The sequence below is a fragment of the Harpia harpyja genome, chromosome Z, assembly GCF_026419915.1.
Source record: "Harpia harpyja isolate bHarHar1 chromosome Z, bHarHar1 primary haplotype, whole genome shotgun sequence".
Classification (NCBI taxonomy): domain Eukaryota; kingdom Metazoa; phylum Chordata; class Aves; order Accipitriformes; family Accipitridae; genus Harpia; species Harpia harpyja.
The window spans coordinates 106,250,643-106,267,900 of record NC_068969.1 but is presented as its reverse complement, the minus strand read 5'-3'; the positions used below and the strand labels follow the sequence as shown (position 1 = coordinate 106,267,900).

The 17,258-nt window shown below is 56.1% G+C and overlaps 1 protein-coding gene across 5 annotated transcripts in view; it reads right to left on the bottom strand.

Annotated features, from left to right (window-relative positions):
• The window catches only part of ATOSB (atos homolog B), a 39,385-nt gene that overhangs the window by 6,949 nt on the left and 15,178 nt on the right, over nt 1–17,258 (bottom strand). The window contains exons 3-4 of one of the 5 annotated variants that reach the window (XM_052778418.1): nt 15,376–15,535; nt 381–582 (exon numbers count right to left, since the gene is read on the bottom strand). The gene's annotated coding sequence lies outside the window, so the exon portion shown is untranslated. Of the gene's footprint in view, nt 1–26; nt 347–380; nt 583–1,782; nt 1,856–8,780; nt 9,002–15,375; nt 15,536–17,258 lie in introns of those variants that run through there. The other 4 variants (XM_052778420.1, XM_052778419.1, XM_052778421.1 and 1 more) reach the window with 4 other exon arrangements.

Genomic DNA, 17,258 nt, shown 5'->3' with positions numbered 1-17,258 from the left:
GCCATCTTATCGATGTATATAAATACCTGAAGGGAGGGTGTAAAGAAGATGGAGCCAGGCTCTTTCCAGTGGTGTCCAGTGACAGGACAAGAGGCAATGGGCACAAACTGGAACACAGGAGGTTCCCTCTGAACACCAGCAAATACTTGTTTTACTGTGAGGGTGACTAAGCACTGGCACAGGTTGCCCAGGGAAGTTGTGGAGTGTCCATCCTTGGAGATATTCAAAAGCTGTCTGGACATGGTCCTGGGCAATGGCTCAAGGTGGCCCTGCTTGAGCAGAGGGGCTGAACCAGATGACCTCCAGATGTCCCTGCCAACCTCAACCCCTCCGTGTAACACGCCATGCTGCAGCCTGTCCTGGCTGCTCCCCACACTCACCACTTTGCAGCAGAACTTTGCTTTGCTCCAGATTAACTTCCCTGTCCTGCAGCGTGCGGTCGTTGGCACAAATAGCTGAAAACACCTCCCAGCCAGGCATCCCCCAGAAGCAATGTGGCTGCTGTGGAATGACTCCCACCAACACAGTGTGCCTCTGAACCTCTGCACTGTCCTCTCCAGTTCTTCAGTTTCCACAGTGGCTCTGAGGGGGAAGGAAAGCGGGAGATGCAGGGCTGGAGTGATTCAGATGCTTTTCAGGAGAACAGCAGGAAGGTACTGCCTGCCTGTGGGGTCACACAGGCAGAGAAGGCAGCATTGAGGCTCAACCTCTCCCAATCTCCTATCATGGTTTAACCCCAGCCAGCAACTAAGCACCACGCAGCCGCTTGCTCACTCCTCCCCACTCCCAGTTGGGATGGGGAGGAGAATCAGGGAAGAAGTGAAACTCGTGGGTTGAGATAAGAACAGTTTAATAACTAAAATAAAATAAAGTATAATAAAAACAACAATAAAAACTATAATAAGAATAATAGTAATGAAAAGGAATACAACAAAAAGAGAGAGAAATAAAACCCAAGAAAAGACAAGTGATGCACCGTGCAATTGCTCACCACCCGCTGACTGATGCCCGAGCAGCGATCCACCCCTCTTGGCCAACTCCCCCCCAGTTTATATACCAAGCATGACATTCTATGGTATGGAATACACCTTTGGCTAGTCTGGGTTAGCAGTCCTGGCCATGCTCCCTCCCAGCTTCTTGTACACCGGCTTGCTGGCAGACCATGGGAAACTGAAAAATCCTTAACTTAGGATAAACACTACTTAGCAACATCTAAAACATCAGTGTGTTCTCAACATCATTCTCATCCTAAATCCAGAACACAGCACTGTACCGGCTACTGGGAAGGAAATTATCCTAGCAGAAACCAGGACACCTCCCAAACCCAGTCGTCACATACATCTTGGCCACCTCAGGCAGTGCTATCACCTTGATTTCCATTTAAACCACAAGTACTTTAAGCTGAGCTGTGAACTCTCATACCTGGCTGGTATTTTACATCCCTTTTGCATGCCTTCCTATATGAACCCATATGAACAGATCCCTATTTCTTTCTGGTGACCATTTCATGCCTTGCTTTCCAAGACACTGCTGATCACCAGCAACCTCTGGGCCTCCAGCTAGCTGCTGGTCTCATGTCCACCTCCTGCCCCTTTCACCCACAGCACAGGACACTTTCTGGGCCTATAGACAAGGAGAGGAGCTTGCAATTGTTTTCTTCCAATAAGAGATGCCTGGCAGGGAAGGCAGAAACCAGGTGCCTGACAGCCCTGAGCCATGATGGCCCCCCACCAGCTTCCCCTAGCGCAAAGACAGCAGTACTTTCATGGGCACAGCGCTCACCTGCTCAGATGTGTTCTTGATGCACAATGGAGATTTGCAGATGCAACACAGCTCCCCTGTGGTCATAATCCACAGCTTTGAAGCCTGGAAGAGGGCAAGGAGGAAAGTCAGCTCGGGCAGCAGCTTGTGGCAGACCACCTTCAGAGTGGGCAGGTGACCTCGGGCACCTCCACTCTCACCCTTCTGTGGCAGGGGCGGCCCATAAGCTTTGCTGGCCCAGGAACCTCCAAGTCAAAGAGGAAATGCTGTCCATTCTTGGGACCATGTCCTACCCGCCTCCCTCCCCATGCAGCGCTCGGCTGGGGGCTTACTGCAGCAGCGGTCTGCAGGAAAACTGCCGTCTGTCCCACTGGGCATCCCACCCATGAGCACTGTTCTGAATCTGGAAAGAGCAAGGCCACGCAGATGAACAAAATTGCCGAAGAGATGCTCAGAGGCACCGAACACCCAAGTGTACTCCCTTTCTGGCACCCTGGTCTGGCAAGTTCTGCATCCCATCACCTTGCAGGTGGGAAGTCAGCTTCAGCAGGTCATTCGCTGTGACTTGCTGCCTGACTTTGCCTGCCTCAGGAAACGGGCATTCATTCATTCATTACATTTCCAATAAGATTTGTAATTAGCAGGCAGTCATGGCCAGTCCCCAAGAGTGAGCCAGCCCAAAAGCCACTGTCAGCAGTGCTGGGGAAGGGCATCTCCAGTGACCAGCCAGAACACCAGCTCCCAAGGAGCACTTGCTGCAGGGCAAATCAATGCCATAGCATAATAAACCTCTGGTCCAAAACTTCAGCAAAAGCTCTTTGTAAAGATCAGCTCCTCCTGGCACCCCACACGGGGCCTGCACCAAGTCAGGTAGAAAAGCAAGTGAATGCCCACAGCTGTGGGTGTATGCTGAGGTGGTAACATGGCATGCTCTGCCTGCCTGGAAGGTTGCTGCTTCTCTCCTCCATCCCTGGGGGAGATTTGTACCATGACTTGCGTGGGACAGTCAACCACTGGGAAGCAAAATCAGCAACCAGCAGCAAGAGTGAGCATGGTGCAGCAGGGAGAAAGCCACATCCTTCCTGCGAGTGTCCATGCTGGGACAAATATACAGTTTCACGTGCATCCTTTCTTTCTCCTTCCCATGTCCCTCTGCAGTCACAGCCCTTTGCTCCCCCACAGCAGCTGCCTTTCAGGAGAATGGGTCCATCAGGAGAGGTTGACATGCTGACACCACAAATCCATCCCAGCCAAGACCTCAACACCAGTCACCAGTTGATTCCAGCACTAGCTAGTAGCGCACATGCCTAGCACAAAGGGCTGCACCATGTCTTGCTGGCCCAGATACTGTCACTTGAAGCATCATGCTGGGAAATGCCAGGATTCCCCAGCCCACCCCAAAAGTGTCTCCAAGCACACCTTGGGATCTCCTTGTACATTCCCCTGGAGGACTGCCCATCAGCCTGGGATGGGGACCAGACGGAGCACAGCACTGCTCCTCACCCTCCTCAAGATACAAGGCACTGTGTCCAGGGGAGGTTCCTATCCCCCTTCACCTAGCCTTGGGGTTTCCCTCGGCTGCTCCCAGGGCAGCTCCTCCCCACTGAGAACCCAGACAGCTCGCAGCAGAGCTCAGCCTCTTACAGCACCCAGCAGGAGCCCACCACCCCCGTACAGAGCAAGAGAGCAACACAGGAACCAGGGACTCCTGCACCTTAAGCAGGGATGGGGAGACAGCACCTGGTCACCTATCCCTTCTCCTCCCCTTGAGCCAGGCATCTCCAGAGTCCTACTTCTGGCTACCCGGATGGGACAGAGCCAGGTCCAGGTCCTCACCAGCTCAGCTAAGCAGCACAGGTACCACCCCCTCAATGCAGCACATGGGGCTCCATGTGCCCAAGCGATGGTGATTTTGCCAGTGTTTTAGCCTGTGCTGGTGCTCCGACTCCAAGACAGAACTTAAAGGGCTTTGCCTGTTGGGGGAAGCCCAGCCAGAGCTCCTCCTGCTCTCTGCCCTGCTCCTTCCAAGCTCCGAGGTCCCCTCAATGCTCAGAGGACAGGAGGAGCCCTGTGCTTTTGCCTGGGTCTCCCAGCACCTGTGTCTGGAGCTATGCCAGGTACAGCTCTCCTCTCTTCCTCCAGCCTGGCGAGGCCTGGGGAAGGGCACTACGCTTCAACAGCCAAGAAATACCCAGTGCCAAAGGACCTGCAGGGAGGGAGTGCGTCCCAGGCGCTGGGGCAGAGTCAGTATATTCCCCGAGGACACCGAGCCACCAGACCCTGATGCGGGATGACACAGCCAGGCCTGGGGGGGGTGGGATGGGGACTTGGCTTACCTGCTGGTTTCATTCCTATTAGCACATCCAGGGGGGACCCAGGATTAACAGGCCATAGTCTCAGTCTGGTAGCAACAGAGCAGGATGGCAGGTGAGGAAGGGTCCCTGGCTGGGTGATGAGCAGCTGTACCACATGCTGGGCTGCAGCTTGCAAAAGGATCTGTTGCTGTTTTAACTGTACTGTACCAGCCAGAAAGTATGCTGGATGGGTGTGGGGGTAGGTCTGCCAGCCAGGGGGGCATTTGCCATGGGGCAGGACCGGCAGAGCCCTTGGAAAGGGAAGCCTGGCAGTACTGGCAGCACAGCACTAGTGCAACGAAGAGAGCAAGAGCTGTGCCCAAAGGGGCCACGCTCACCCAGTGGGGATCCATGCGGCTTCCCAGAGCGGCACTGCCAGCCAGTCAAGGGGACACATGGCCGGTGCACAAGCAGCTTTGTTCTGAGCATTGCTGCCTGGAGCAGAGCGCCATGGCTGGGGACTGGCAGGGCTGAGAGAGGTCCTTGCACCATTTAGACCACAAAAAAACCCCAAACCAACCCCGAAGTGGCTTTTCCTGCCTTCCTCCCTCCTGCTTCCTCTCCTGGGAAGGGCTAAGGAGACCTTCGCAGCCTCACTGGGGGTGAAGCAGGAACCACACAGCTGGGAAGGAGAGGGGCTGTCATTACAAGTGGGCAAATAATCATCCTCAGTAGGAGCAGAGCACAAGAGGCAACAGAAACTACTGGAAACAGACTGCCTGGAGAATAGGTCACAGCTCCATCAGTCCTATCTGAACCCAAGGAGAAGGAAGGAAATCTAACCAGTGCAAGTACAAACCCAGAAGCTCCCTGGCACAGGCTAAGAGTAGAACTTAAGAAGCGCTAGCAGGCAGAAAGTTTCCATCACAACCCTGAAGGACGGCAGCACTAGCAGCAATGCTGCCACGAGAGAAGGGTTTCTCCACAGCCTGACAGATCATGCATATCACCGTCAGGAGAGAGACAGACACATGAGGCTGGGGACCACCTCCAGCACTGTCCATAGGAGAGGTGACAATCCTGGAGAGAAGCTGGTTAGAGGGATGCTAGAGGAACAAACTGTGCATGAAGGGAAAGACGAACAGCGTGGACATGGCTCTGGCACTCCTCTGGGGTTCAGGCTGGGGAGGAAGGAGCTTACGCTTGGTGGAAACAAGGGAGAGGGAGGGAGGGAGGATGCAGAGGGAGGGAGCATCCTTGCCCCACTGCAGGGGCAAGCGCTGCTTTTGGGGGTCCTCAGGAGGCCTCCTGCTGTGCCAGATTTATGCAGCTGCAGAGCCTCACTCAGTGCTGGCCCCTATGCTGATAACGGGGAGGAAGCCCGAGCCCAGAGGGGAAGCATGGGGAAAGGGGCAGTACCCACGTTAGGAGTGCGAGCTCCTAGAAACCACCAGAGACAGCTCCGACACCTCCCTCTGCCCCGCAGTACCAGTGTTCGTGAGGTGCTGCTGCTGCCCTTCCTCCCATCCCGCGGGAGGGGACACTGACGGGGTACAGAAGCCCCTGGGGACAGAGCAGCCCTCTTTGCAGGGTGCCTTGCTGGGGCTCCAGGCTGCAGCAGGCTCCTGAGGGGCTGAGGTCTGCCCAGCAATGTGCGGTGCCTCCCCAGACCCATGCACAGGTGCCAGAGGGACCGAGCCCTTCCACTTGGCCAACCCAGGATAACACAATGAAACCTCTCCCGGCAGCTTGGGGAGCCGGATCAGAGCTCCGGGCCCAGGGGCTTACCCCTGCTCCCTCTGATACCCCATGTGGTGGCATGGATCGCCTCCGCACACCTTGCCCGGCTGCCTCGCGTGCAGGCAGCGATGCTGACAATAGCCTGCAGCTGGGAAGGGGGGCTTGCAGGGTCTGCAGGCAGATCCTACTATGCAACAGCCACCTGTGTACAGCTTTCCCCCACGTCCAACCCACCCCCCCTCCTCCCCACCAGCTTCCCCTCCATGCACGGCTGCCCCTCTTCCCAGGAAAGCGCAGTCAAAGAATGAAAAGCAGCTTAAAATCCGGCAGGACAATCGGGCAGCTCTCCAAAGCCGGCAGCACCCCCTGCCCACCCAGCACCAGCAGGCTCAAACCTCAGTGATACAGCCCACGGCCACCCAGCTCCAGCGCTCGACCGGGAGCCCAGGAAACCTGCAGCAGGCAGGGCAGGGAAATCCCATGCAGCAGCCGCTCACGGGGAGGACAGCCCAGGTTGAGGACAGACCTTTGTCTCTGCCTGCCTGTCTCGCTCGCTGCCGGAGGAGGAAGAGGGGGGCGGTGGGGGACAGCAAGCAAAGATAACACCCCTAGGAGGGATGTCACAGCCACGTTAATCACTTGGAATTCCAGCCAGCGCAGACCCGGGTGCCGCAAATATGGGCAGCAAATGGAGATGCTCAAAGCTCTGAAATAATTGGATCCTTTCACAAGAGCCGAGCCCAGAATCCAGCACAGGAATTCAGTCCCCGCTGGAAGTCGAGAGATCAAATACACGGAGAGGCAGGCGCAGCACAAGCAATCCTCAGCCACCACTGTATCCGGCTCCGCAGACCCTGGCGCTGCTCTAATCTCAGGTGCCTTCTCAGCGGGATCGAGGGCGAGGGAGGACCGCAGCGGAGAGACCGAGGCCCCAGCGGAGCCGAGCTGAGGACCGGCCCATTCCCATCCAACTTACTCCACTTGTGGCAAGGTGCAGAAACGCTGCCAACACAAAAGAGGGTTTCGCGGAGGAAACCAGCGGCCTCGAAGCCTTGCTCGACCGGAGGAACGGCCCACGGAAAGGAGACCCCCGAAGCTGCTGGCTGGCCTCCGCAGCCCGGCGAGGGAGACGCCCGGCCCGGCAGGCTTGCCAGCCCACATCACGTTCCCGGCGAGACGCACACACGGCACATGTAGGCTCCTGCTCAGCGCCTCAACGGCAATGAAAAGGCACGGAGGCTTCTGCCAGAAAACAAAGAGGCAGCGGCAGAGCTGGGGGTGGGGAAAACTCTCCGCTGCCCAAGAGGATCCCTGCAGAGGCAGCAGGATGCTGCTGGGCTCCACCGCGGCTACTCACCCCCACAAGCCCGAGGTGGCACCCACTTGCCCAGCACAGGGAGTCCAGAGGGTGGGCCAGCTCCCGCTCCCTTCCCCAAGGCAGTGCCGGCTGGGAAGTGCTGGAGGACACAATCCAGGCCCAGGACAACAGCTGGCCACAAGAGGAAAATTCCTCTGGGCTGGCTCTGCTTCATAAAAAGCTGCGTCTTTCCACCTCGGGGTAGCTGCCACACACCACTGCTCCCGGGGGGAAGGCACAGCCGGCACTGCGCCTGCAAGCTTTGCTGCCAGGGCAATCTGCAGAGCCCAGCAGCGTTGACCTTGCAGCGGCACAGTGGCCTCAGCAGTCACCCCGGGGCAACAAAGAAAGTGCCCGCGGCAAAAGCAAGCCCCTGGCCACCCAGGCACGGAGACATGTCAGCCAGCTCCCTTCCAGTCCTCCCGTCCCTCTCCAGGGGCAGTGGCCCGATGGACGGGGACCTTGGCCACTGGATGACCATGTAGACTGGCTGCTCCACTCCAGACCTCAGTGCCAACTGCAACCAATGGAAAATTTTCCACCGTTGGTGATTACAAAGTCAGGTGCATGTGCAGCTGGTCACAGCATGGCCACAAGAAGGCAAATAGGCAAATAGAAGGCAGGGACCACTTCTGCTCTGCGCTTGCAGGACATCTGGGGTCTCCGGCCATGACCAGGGCACCGATGCGCTGCCATGTTTCAAGTTCAATAAGGACATTTGTCCAAGGGAGGCATCTCCCAGGACCAAGCAGGACTAGGCCCTCACCATTCTAAGTGATGCTCAAATGTTAGCATTAACAATCCTTTCTGTCTGCTGTCCCAAGAGGAAGAATGATGCCGTGGGGTTGGTGTCTGCATCAGAAGCCCTGGGAACCCTATCCCGACCCATTTAACTCAACCCCAATGGAAAGACAATCGCTTACTGGTAACACCCATCCCGTCAGCTCCCTGTCCCAGGCCATGTGATGTGGGAAGCGTGATCTAACTGTGTGGCATGAACAGCCCAACCCGCTCTCCATCACTACAAGCAGGGTACAGAAATGTGGGCCCCTGACAGGGAGCCCCGGGGGGGGGGGTGATGCCTTGTGAGCTGGGATAAGACAGCACGGCAATCAGTGAGTGACTAGACCCCTTTTGCTCCCATCTCTGCTGTCTCCTCTCTTCTCCCTCCAGCCACTCCTGCATACAGCCACAGCCATCCACAGCCCCACCTTCCGTCCTTGCCAAGCCAGCTCCTTCTGTACCCTGATGCCCTGTAGCCATCCACACTTGCTGATCCTGGATGCACAGTCCTTCGCCTTCCCCACACCCTTCACATAGCAGCCAAAGCTCTGCATCCCCATAAGTGTGCTCCTCTTCACTCCCACCCCAGTCCCATCCTCCTTTACCATCAGATGCTGCCCTGTTTACACGCACCCCCATGAATATCCCCAATGTCCCCAGCTCTTTACCCATGCTCTGTTGCCTCCTGATCGCTGCAGCTCGTACCATAAACTTACCCCAGTCTCCCCCCATCCCCAGCTGCCACACATCTACAGCCCTGCCAGCCCGAGCCTCCTTGCACATACCCCACTGATGAGTCCCCAACGCCCATCTGGGAGAGCCACAGCAACATCACCTTTCCCTACCTCCCCAAATGGTCACCAGGCCACCGCAGAGCAGCAGAGAAGGTCCCGGGGGTGATGCGTTACCCCGACCAGCTCACGACACAGGCACCAAAGCTATGTGTGGTAGAGGGAGCAGGTGAAGTGCCTGCGGTGGGGAGGGCAGCAAGGATTGTGCAGGCAGCATTTACCCTGTGGGAACTGCCTGTCCCCACTGCAACCCCTTTTGCGATACACTTCCTTTTACCGTAAGAGCCCTTCAAGGGAGGTGCTTGGGCACAGGCACTCGGGTCTCCAGCTCGGCGTTACCAAGCTGCAGCCTGCAGATAAGGCTGCAGCAGCTGTGGGGACATTCAGCATCTTTTCCACTCCCTGTGCTACGTGGCACAAGGGGAGGAGATACCACACACACACAGCTGTGCATACCCACCCAACTCACCCTCTTCCAGCAGCGATTTAGAAAGTCTCAAGTCCAGCACAGGCCAAAGCGGTGACACAGGCTGGGCAGGAATTTGGGCCATAAGGGTGAGGTTTTGTTCGTCTCTGATTGTAAAGAGCTGGACACATCCAGGGCTACTGCAGGGAAGGAGGATTTCCAGCATGAAGCCAACACCCTGTGCCTTGTCACAGAAAAGGAAAGTGTCTCCTTCCTGTGGGACTGAAGGTGAAAGAGAAACACCCTGCTGGCATTAGGAAAACAGTGTCACAGCTGTCACCTAAACACTCACACTATTGCCCATAATGGAGGCAAACACACAAGTGCACAAGCCTCTTTGAAGGGAAACGAGGGGGTAGGAGGGACTGGCATGTCTGACTGCAGGCATATCCTATGCAGGGCAGTGGGAGACACAGTCTAGCTCCTATTTTACCCCATGAAACTGGCAAACCACCTGGTCCACGCACCGCGAACCACTCGTGGGGTCCCACCAACAGCAGAGCCCTCTGCCTGGTGCATCCACCACCCCCTCCATGGGGCCTGGGCTCCTGCAGGGCCGCCAGGGCTCTGAGCAATGCACGTGGCCAGGGATACCCTTGGGATGAAAGGGGGAATCCACCTGGCACCTGCATGTTGCATGGAGACGGAGGAAGCCAAGGCTCAACTGGCTTCCTCCAGGCGGAGGCCAGGCAGGACCTGCTCTCAGGGCTATCTGGCAGGTTCAGCCTGCAGGGACTACACGGCACTGGGGCACCGGCATATCGGCATCCCCCGTCTTCACAGACACGACAGTGAACAGGGTCGGGCTCAAGACACAGCTGCATCTCCAGACAACCCACCTGCACAGGACACGAGCCCCCACATCGGTCCCCTGAAAGATGCGAAGGCCCCCATGCAAACTCTGCCTTGCTGCCACTGTTGCGGCCCACGTTTTGCTGTGTTGCTTCTGCAGGAACACACAAAGCTCAGAGACCCCAGAAACCAGCAACTGGGTCCAAAACACCTTCAACCCTGGTGGCAGCTGTGCTGCTGGGAACACAGATGTCTCCCCAGACCTGACCCTCCTAGGGAGACAGAGCCCGCAAGAGACCCGAGAGCTCTCCACAGACTACCAGGAACCAGCTCGTCCCTGGCCACACAGTGATTTACCTGTGTTGCTGGAAATGGACCCCAGGGCCCTCTTCGTTCAGACCACCAGACCCTGCTGCTCTTGATGCACGCAGGTGTTGTAACAGGGATATTCAAGTAATGCAAGAGTGCCTAGAGCGGTACTGAGTAACGAATGGACTACCGGGGAAGGGAGAGCACACAGGGCTCTGAGTGAGATGGCAGCACAGCATCAACGAGCCCAAGAGAAAGGCTGAGAGGAGCAACTTGAGAAGGGATCTGGGGACTAACACAGGCTCATGGGAATGTCCTAGACTGCTCACAGGAGTGTCCTAGACCTTGAAAACCCACACAGAAGCATTTGGGGAGCCTGGACATCCTTCCAGCCTCTGCCAGATGAGTCAGCTCTGCCCAGGCACCGTGGCTACATGCAGCCCCCTTTGCTCTGGTTCACCATTCTTGCGGATGGGATAGGGCAAACCCTAAACACCCTTTGAGCACTTACATACCAGACACAGGCTTCTGCAGCATCAGGCACCAGGGTCAAAGCTCGGAGACACAATAAATTGCAGAGCGAAGTTGTTTCTGAAGACAAGGCTGATAAGGCTGCCAGCAGCCAGCCTTGCAGAAGGACAGGCTCAGGAAAAGAGCAGCCATGAGAATAAAAGGCTGGCAAAGAAACAGAAAATACTGGGAGCAAGTAATTCTTTCCAGACAGTCCTTTGGGCTCATCTCAGCCTCCATCTGCTCCCTATCTGCTCAGGATGGTCAGGCAGCTGGAGCCTTTAAAAAGGCTACTGGTGACCTCCCCCACAATCGCCACTGTCTCTGGGACAGGCACCACGGATAAGATAAACCCGGGAGCCCTTCCAGCCAGAGGTCTGGGGGCCAGCATCCTCCCCAGTCTCCCAGCAATGCTAGCACCCCCTTACAGATCACAGCTCTGCACTGCCAGCAGAGCTGGGTGGATGGTTTATTGCCCCGTGCTTTACTGCCAACTGGCTTTTTGTGCTCATGCAGGGAGGGAATAGTGCAGACCTCTGGAGAAATGGCTAAGATAGGTGGGGCAAAGCAACGAGCTGGGCAATGCTGCTAAGACAGTGCCTCCATTCCCTGGCACTGTTAATACCACATGGATGAGACAAACCAAGCCAGGAGAAGGGGATGGACAGAACAACCCCCTGAGCCCTCCATTTGCCTCCAAGCCAGTCAGTCCAACAGGCCGTGAGATGCTACATTGCCAAGCATTCCAAGAACTGCAGAACTGGGGAACAACAATGGTGGGAAGGGACCTCAGGGGGTTTTGGTCCAATCCTGCTGACAGCAGGGCCAAGCTCAAGCAGGTTGCTTATTGCCTCTGCTGAGGGCTGAAAGTCTCCAAATGTAAAGACTGCCTCCCTTCTCTGGGCCCTGCTCCAGAGTCTAACTGCCCTTGTGGGGAAATATTTTTCCTAATATCTAACTGGAATCTCCCTTGTGTGCTATTGACTCTCACCCTGCCCCTGGGCACTTCCCAGGAGAGCTCAGCTCCGGCTTCTCTCCAAATGCACAGCTGCCGGCAGTGGTGAGAGCCCCCTTCACTGCCTTCCCTTTCCCAGGCTGCACAAACCCACCGTTCTCAGCCTCTGCCTGCTGCAGCACACCAGAAGCCCCACAGCAGGGCCAGAGCTCCAGCGCATCTCTAGAGACTGCTGGAGCCTGTTAGTCTCCATCCTGCCCAGCCAAGGCTGCTGCTAGGGAGGACAGGAGGCACCTGCAGCCAGCACTGAGTAGCAGACACCTGCACACCTTGGGGGTGCTGAAAAAAAAGAGACTCACCTCAACACTGAGACCAGTGGGGGCTGGTTTTGTTCCAGTATTTGATCATTGCTCTGGTTAGCAGCAATACCAGTGCCTGCTGCAACACACCTAGGTTATCCCAAGCCGGGAGTCCTAAGTACCTGCTCTGAGAAGTTTGGCCCTAAATACAGAGAGCTTTGGCTTCACCGCTGTGCCACTGATACCAAGCCTACCTCCATCATGCCCATGAGTGACCTGTCCTCAGGAGTGATGAGCAGGACCATCATGAGTCAAACTCTGGATGAGGGAAGCAGCCATCCACACCCCGCCAGGGTCTGCAGCAGAGCCCAGGTCATGTAAGGGATTTTGGAGCCAATGACCAACCCTCCCCCTAGATCTGCAGCGCATAGTCCTCATCCCAGCTCTCTCCCTATGCTGCATTCACTCAATCCAGAGCTATCTGTTTATGACTCTCTGCTGCAGCAGGGATCATTCATTTTTCCATCCTCTCCCTGCTCTCTGAGTGGATGGGAAGGTTACTGGGCAGGATCCAACCAGGACAGAGACCTGCTCAGCTTGCCTAGAGCCAGCTGGACACCCCACTGCCTGCATGGGGACAAAGATCCACCCCACACACCAGAGGCTGGGATACCTGGTCACCGCACTGCTGCCTTGCAGTGCTCATCTTTGGTCCCTCCTGGGAAAGCCTCAGCACCAATGATGCCCCAGGCTGCCCCGGGAGAGCAACGCAGCCATGGCTGGAGGAGATGTGGGCAGAGAATGGGTTCAGCATGTGGCCGAGCTGGATCCCGGCCCGTTCCCAAGCCACAGGCACTGCCTCCACCTGCTAAGCCCCGTGGCTTTCCCAGCTCTCCTCTGGCACCCTCACCCCATCGCCCAGGGGACCCGGCATGGGCTGCCAGGCCCTTGGGTTCCCTCAAAGCCCAGACCTCAGTGAGCACCTGCCCTCTGCTTCCCGCTGACTCATTCCCCTGTGATTCACCCCCTTCTCCTGCCTGACTCACCCATTTCTGCCACAACCGTGTGCACGCACGCGCGCGTGTGTGTGCGAGGGTGTGCGTGTGCAACCCGGCCACAGCCGTCAGGGCAATGCCACAAACTCTGCAAGGCAGCAAACCAGGCAGGGAGCCTGGCCAGGCTTTGCTAGACCCCTCGCCTCCCACAGCACCCAGCGGCAGGAGGGGCAGAGATGACACTGCTGGCTCCAGTCCATGGTGGGGAGACGAGGCAGAAAGGCAGACAGGGAGTGTTGCTGTGTGCCAGCACTGCCGAGATAAGGAGCGATGCTGGGGGAAGGCCTCCTCCAGGCTCCAAGGCTGCCTTCCAGGCAAATATGTTCACTTTATCAGCCCTCCAGCAGCCTGACCCCCACAGCTGGCTGTGGGAGGGTTAGCCGGTGCTGCAGCAGCTCAGATCCACAAGCGAGCCGTCTGCCAACTAACCTGCTTTTGGGTACAGCCAAACGTACTCCCCCAGGCTGTACCTCTTCCCAGTTTGACTCTCTGGGATGGAGAGCTTCCTGGGAGCCGGGAAGGGACTTCTTCTAAGCATGGCTATGGTCACTCAGCATCAGGGCCCACAGGCTTGGCCAGTTCCTGAATCCGGACAGTACAAGCCACACACATGATGCTACATATACATGTCCTCTGCAGGCTGCTTCTCCAACTAGCAATTCCCCTAATGCTAGGGGCTGAAGCTAAACCAGGCTTTGCCCCACATCCTTTGCCTTCACCCTTCCCCTAGCATCACCCCTTCCAAGGGCTCTCCAGCTAACCTCGGCCTCCTTCTCGGAGAGGACCAGAGCAGACAGAGGTGACAAGAGGAAGACCACAACAATGCAGCTGTGCTGGAGCCCAGCGAAAGCTGCAGCACACACGTCCCAGCTGGCAAGCAGCTCTGTGTACCAGAGCACATCCATCTGTGTCAAAGAGCACACAAGAGCGCCGGCGCATGCGGAAGATGCCGGTCTGTGCAGTACACCCAGTCACGGACCTGCGCCTCTGCCTGTCGTAGCTGGAGGATCCATTTCCCATTGAGTACAGGAGAAAATTACTGGGATCAGACACAGGCTATTCTCTTGCCCTTTCCTCTCCACATTCCATGGGTCAGAGTCACGCTGACAAGGGGCTCTGGTCCCTTCCACCCAGGAGTGCTTGGCCAGCTGCAACATTTTGCCTACAGCCATACACAGGTTACTCAGGACAAGCCTTGCTGGTGCTGCAATAGGACAAGTTAGTCAAGTATCACTCCAGCAGGGTCACACAGCCCCAGCCGGGTCTGGAGGCCCTGACACCCAGGAATTAAGGATAGACTAAACCATCCTTTGGCCAGGGAAGGAGGGACAATGTTTTGGGCTGGGATGTCACGTATTAATAGGGACAAAGAACAATTTTCTGCCAAAGCTCAGCACTGTATGTCAGAACTGCTGGTTCTCCACAGATTTTTGCATTCCTGATCCTCACCATGTATGCACAGAGCCCTTCTCAGGGCAAAGAAACCAAGTTTTTGCCACACTGGGTCCCACGGGCTCCAGCAGCTTCCCCTGCACACCACCCCTCCTCTCATCAGGATGCTCCTGTCCCTGGGGTCCCTTCTAGGGAGGCAGGGGTGGAGATCCATAGTGCGGACTGTGTGTCATCAGTGAGGCCAAAGGCAGGGCCAACGCCATGGTCATGGTGTCACCAAGATCACAACACTGGACAAGCACCTGAATGAAATGCAGCAGCCACCAGCAGGACAGACCCAGCAATTTAAACGCATATGCTTAAATCAGCCTGTCACTACTGAAAGGATGGGCTTCCCTACAAGATCTGGGAGCCCCTGAGAGAGCAGCAATAACCTATGTGAGCTCTTAGACAAGGCTGGCTCCCTGCTGTAGCCCCTGCGCAAAGGGGAAGCTGAGGGATGTGCCCTACACCCAGTTAGGGCAGCCGGGGACTGCTCCAATTTGAGCCCAGACCATGACGATTTCCTGCCAGCCCCCCATTTGTGACTAATGGTGCAGTAACACCCCATCTGCAACACGCCCCCTCCAGCCACGCTGAGGGGAAGAGCAGAGAAGAGACAGCCAAGCTGCTCTTGCTTCTGACGTCTCTCCCACACCAAGGGGATCCCTTGCAACTGCCTTGTGTTCCCGTTCTGCAGCCCAGGTGGCTAAGAAAAGTGGCAGAGCATCCCTCCAAAGTACAGTGACAAGACCTTGCTGCCTTCAAATAGCACATTTCAGGTCAGCAAACTAGGAACTGTCAACAGAGAGGAGCCACTTTATTCACCTACCTTTATGGTAGTAGCATACTTCTGCAGCACAGGTGATGCCAGAGGACAGGAAGAGAAGAGAAGATTTGGAGCAACAACAGATGGAGAAGTTCAGGCTTTCTCAATGTCCACTCTAAGCAGCAAGATGTAGATGAAGTTGACGCTTCTGCTGAAATGGTTCCTGGTTACAAGGACAGACACACAGAGCATGACTCAGAACGGGCCAGCTACCAAGGTGAACAGAAGTCTTTATGGTTTCCGAGAGCCCCGAACCAAACATTCTATTTCTGGGTTCCCCTTCTGACAGCAGCTCTCTGCTCCATACAGTTCTCCCTTCGTGGTGCTTGATAAAAGTAGAGCAGCCTCCAGGCTGCTAACTTAAGTGGTGGCTGCAGTGACCCTCATGGAGTATTCCCTGGGACTAGCTTTCATCTCCTAGACAGAGCCCAATGAAGCATCAGCCCTTTGTTCCAAAAATCACATCCAAGGTCATCTGATTGAACATAAAGACCAGATGTGGAATTTCTTTAAATGAAAGCTTAGATGGGGGAGCACACCTGTGCCAGGGGATGAAGCTGAACAGCCAAGTGCCTGCTAACCCAGCCTGAAAGTTTTAAGGACCGCCTTTTCTGGTCAGTAACACAAATCCAAGTTTGCTAAAATTGGGAAGCCCACCGTGTGGTTCCCAGCTGGCGCTCACCCTTCCTGCAAGCTGGAAACCCCTATTGTCTCAGCAGCCCTGATCAGCCCCCCGCCCTCACCAAGGGGATGCTCTTGTTGACTCAGCACATCCTGCAGCCCTCCATACATGTCCTGGGTGGGCTGGGTGGTTGGCTCACACCATCCAAAGCTCAAGATGGAAACTAGCTGTGTCCTGTTTCCACCTTGCTGTGGGAAGGGAAACAGAGGTTTCTGCCATCCGTCCCTTCCCTAGCTTCTTTTGCTGGACCCTCTGGTGCTGTGCTCCACAGGGCACCCTGAGCAGATGACATTAAGCAGAGGGGCTAAGAAAGCAGCTAGAATAGGACCTTCCTGCTTATCTGCACATGAAAAATCCAGTTTTAGCTTGGGCAGGCACTGAAAAGCCAACTTCCCTCTTCTGTCAAGGCAAAATGTGCCTGCAGGCACCCGGGACTGTCTCCTCTTCTGCATTTTGGAGAGACTCTCCCTTGCAGGCATTGCCTTTTACCCTCTGCAGCCTTCACAGGCTCACAGCAGGTTGGAGAGGCCCAAGTGCTAGCTATACCAGTGACACTGCAAATTTAGGTGCGGGGGGGGGGGGGGGGGGGGGGAAGTGGCGGGGGGGGTGTGGTGCAAATACCATGCGGGGGCGGGGGGCATTGAAACAAAACCAAACCACCCAAAAATACCAGGGCAGAAGGCCTGCACAAAGCCTACAGTCCTGGCCTCCTGGCTCCCAGCCTTGTGTTCAACACTCATTCATCTCAGTATACAGTTCCAGTTTTCACTCTGGTCTTAAAGCTCCCCATGAAGTTGCTCTCACTGACTTTCACAATTTCTTTTCTCTCTGCCCCACTTCCAGCAGGGACCTCAACCGCTGCTGCCTCCCAGCAAAAGGGTCTCCATGACCTTTGTAATTCAACACACTGGGAAAGGCTCAATCCATTCCCTCTATTCCTAGCCCAACACAGACCTTAAAAGCCCTCTTTGTTCCTGCTACAAACCCTATCCCACAACCGTGGCTTAACCCTTAGGGCACTGCCTCAAATAAAGAGTGCTTCACAGAAGCAAGGCGGGTTGCAGCATCCATGGGAAGCTGGACCTACCCTCCACCTACAAAAGAGCTGTGCTGACAGTCTGCTGGTGGCTTGTAGGACGCATCAGATACACACGATGGGGCGGGAGGGAGGAGATGTCTCTGACCATCCTCCTCATCAGCACAA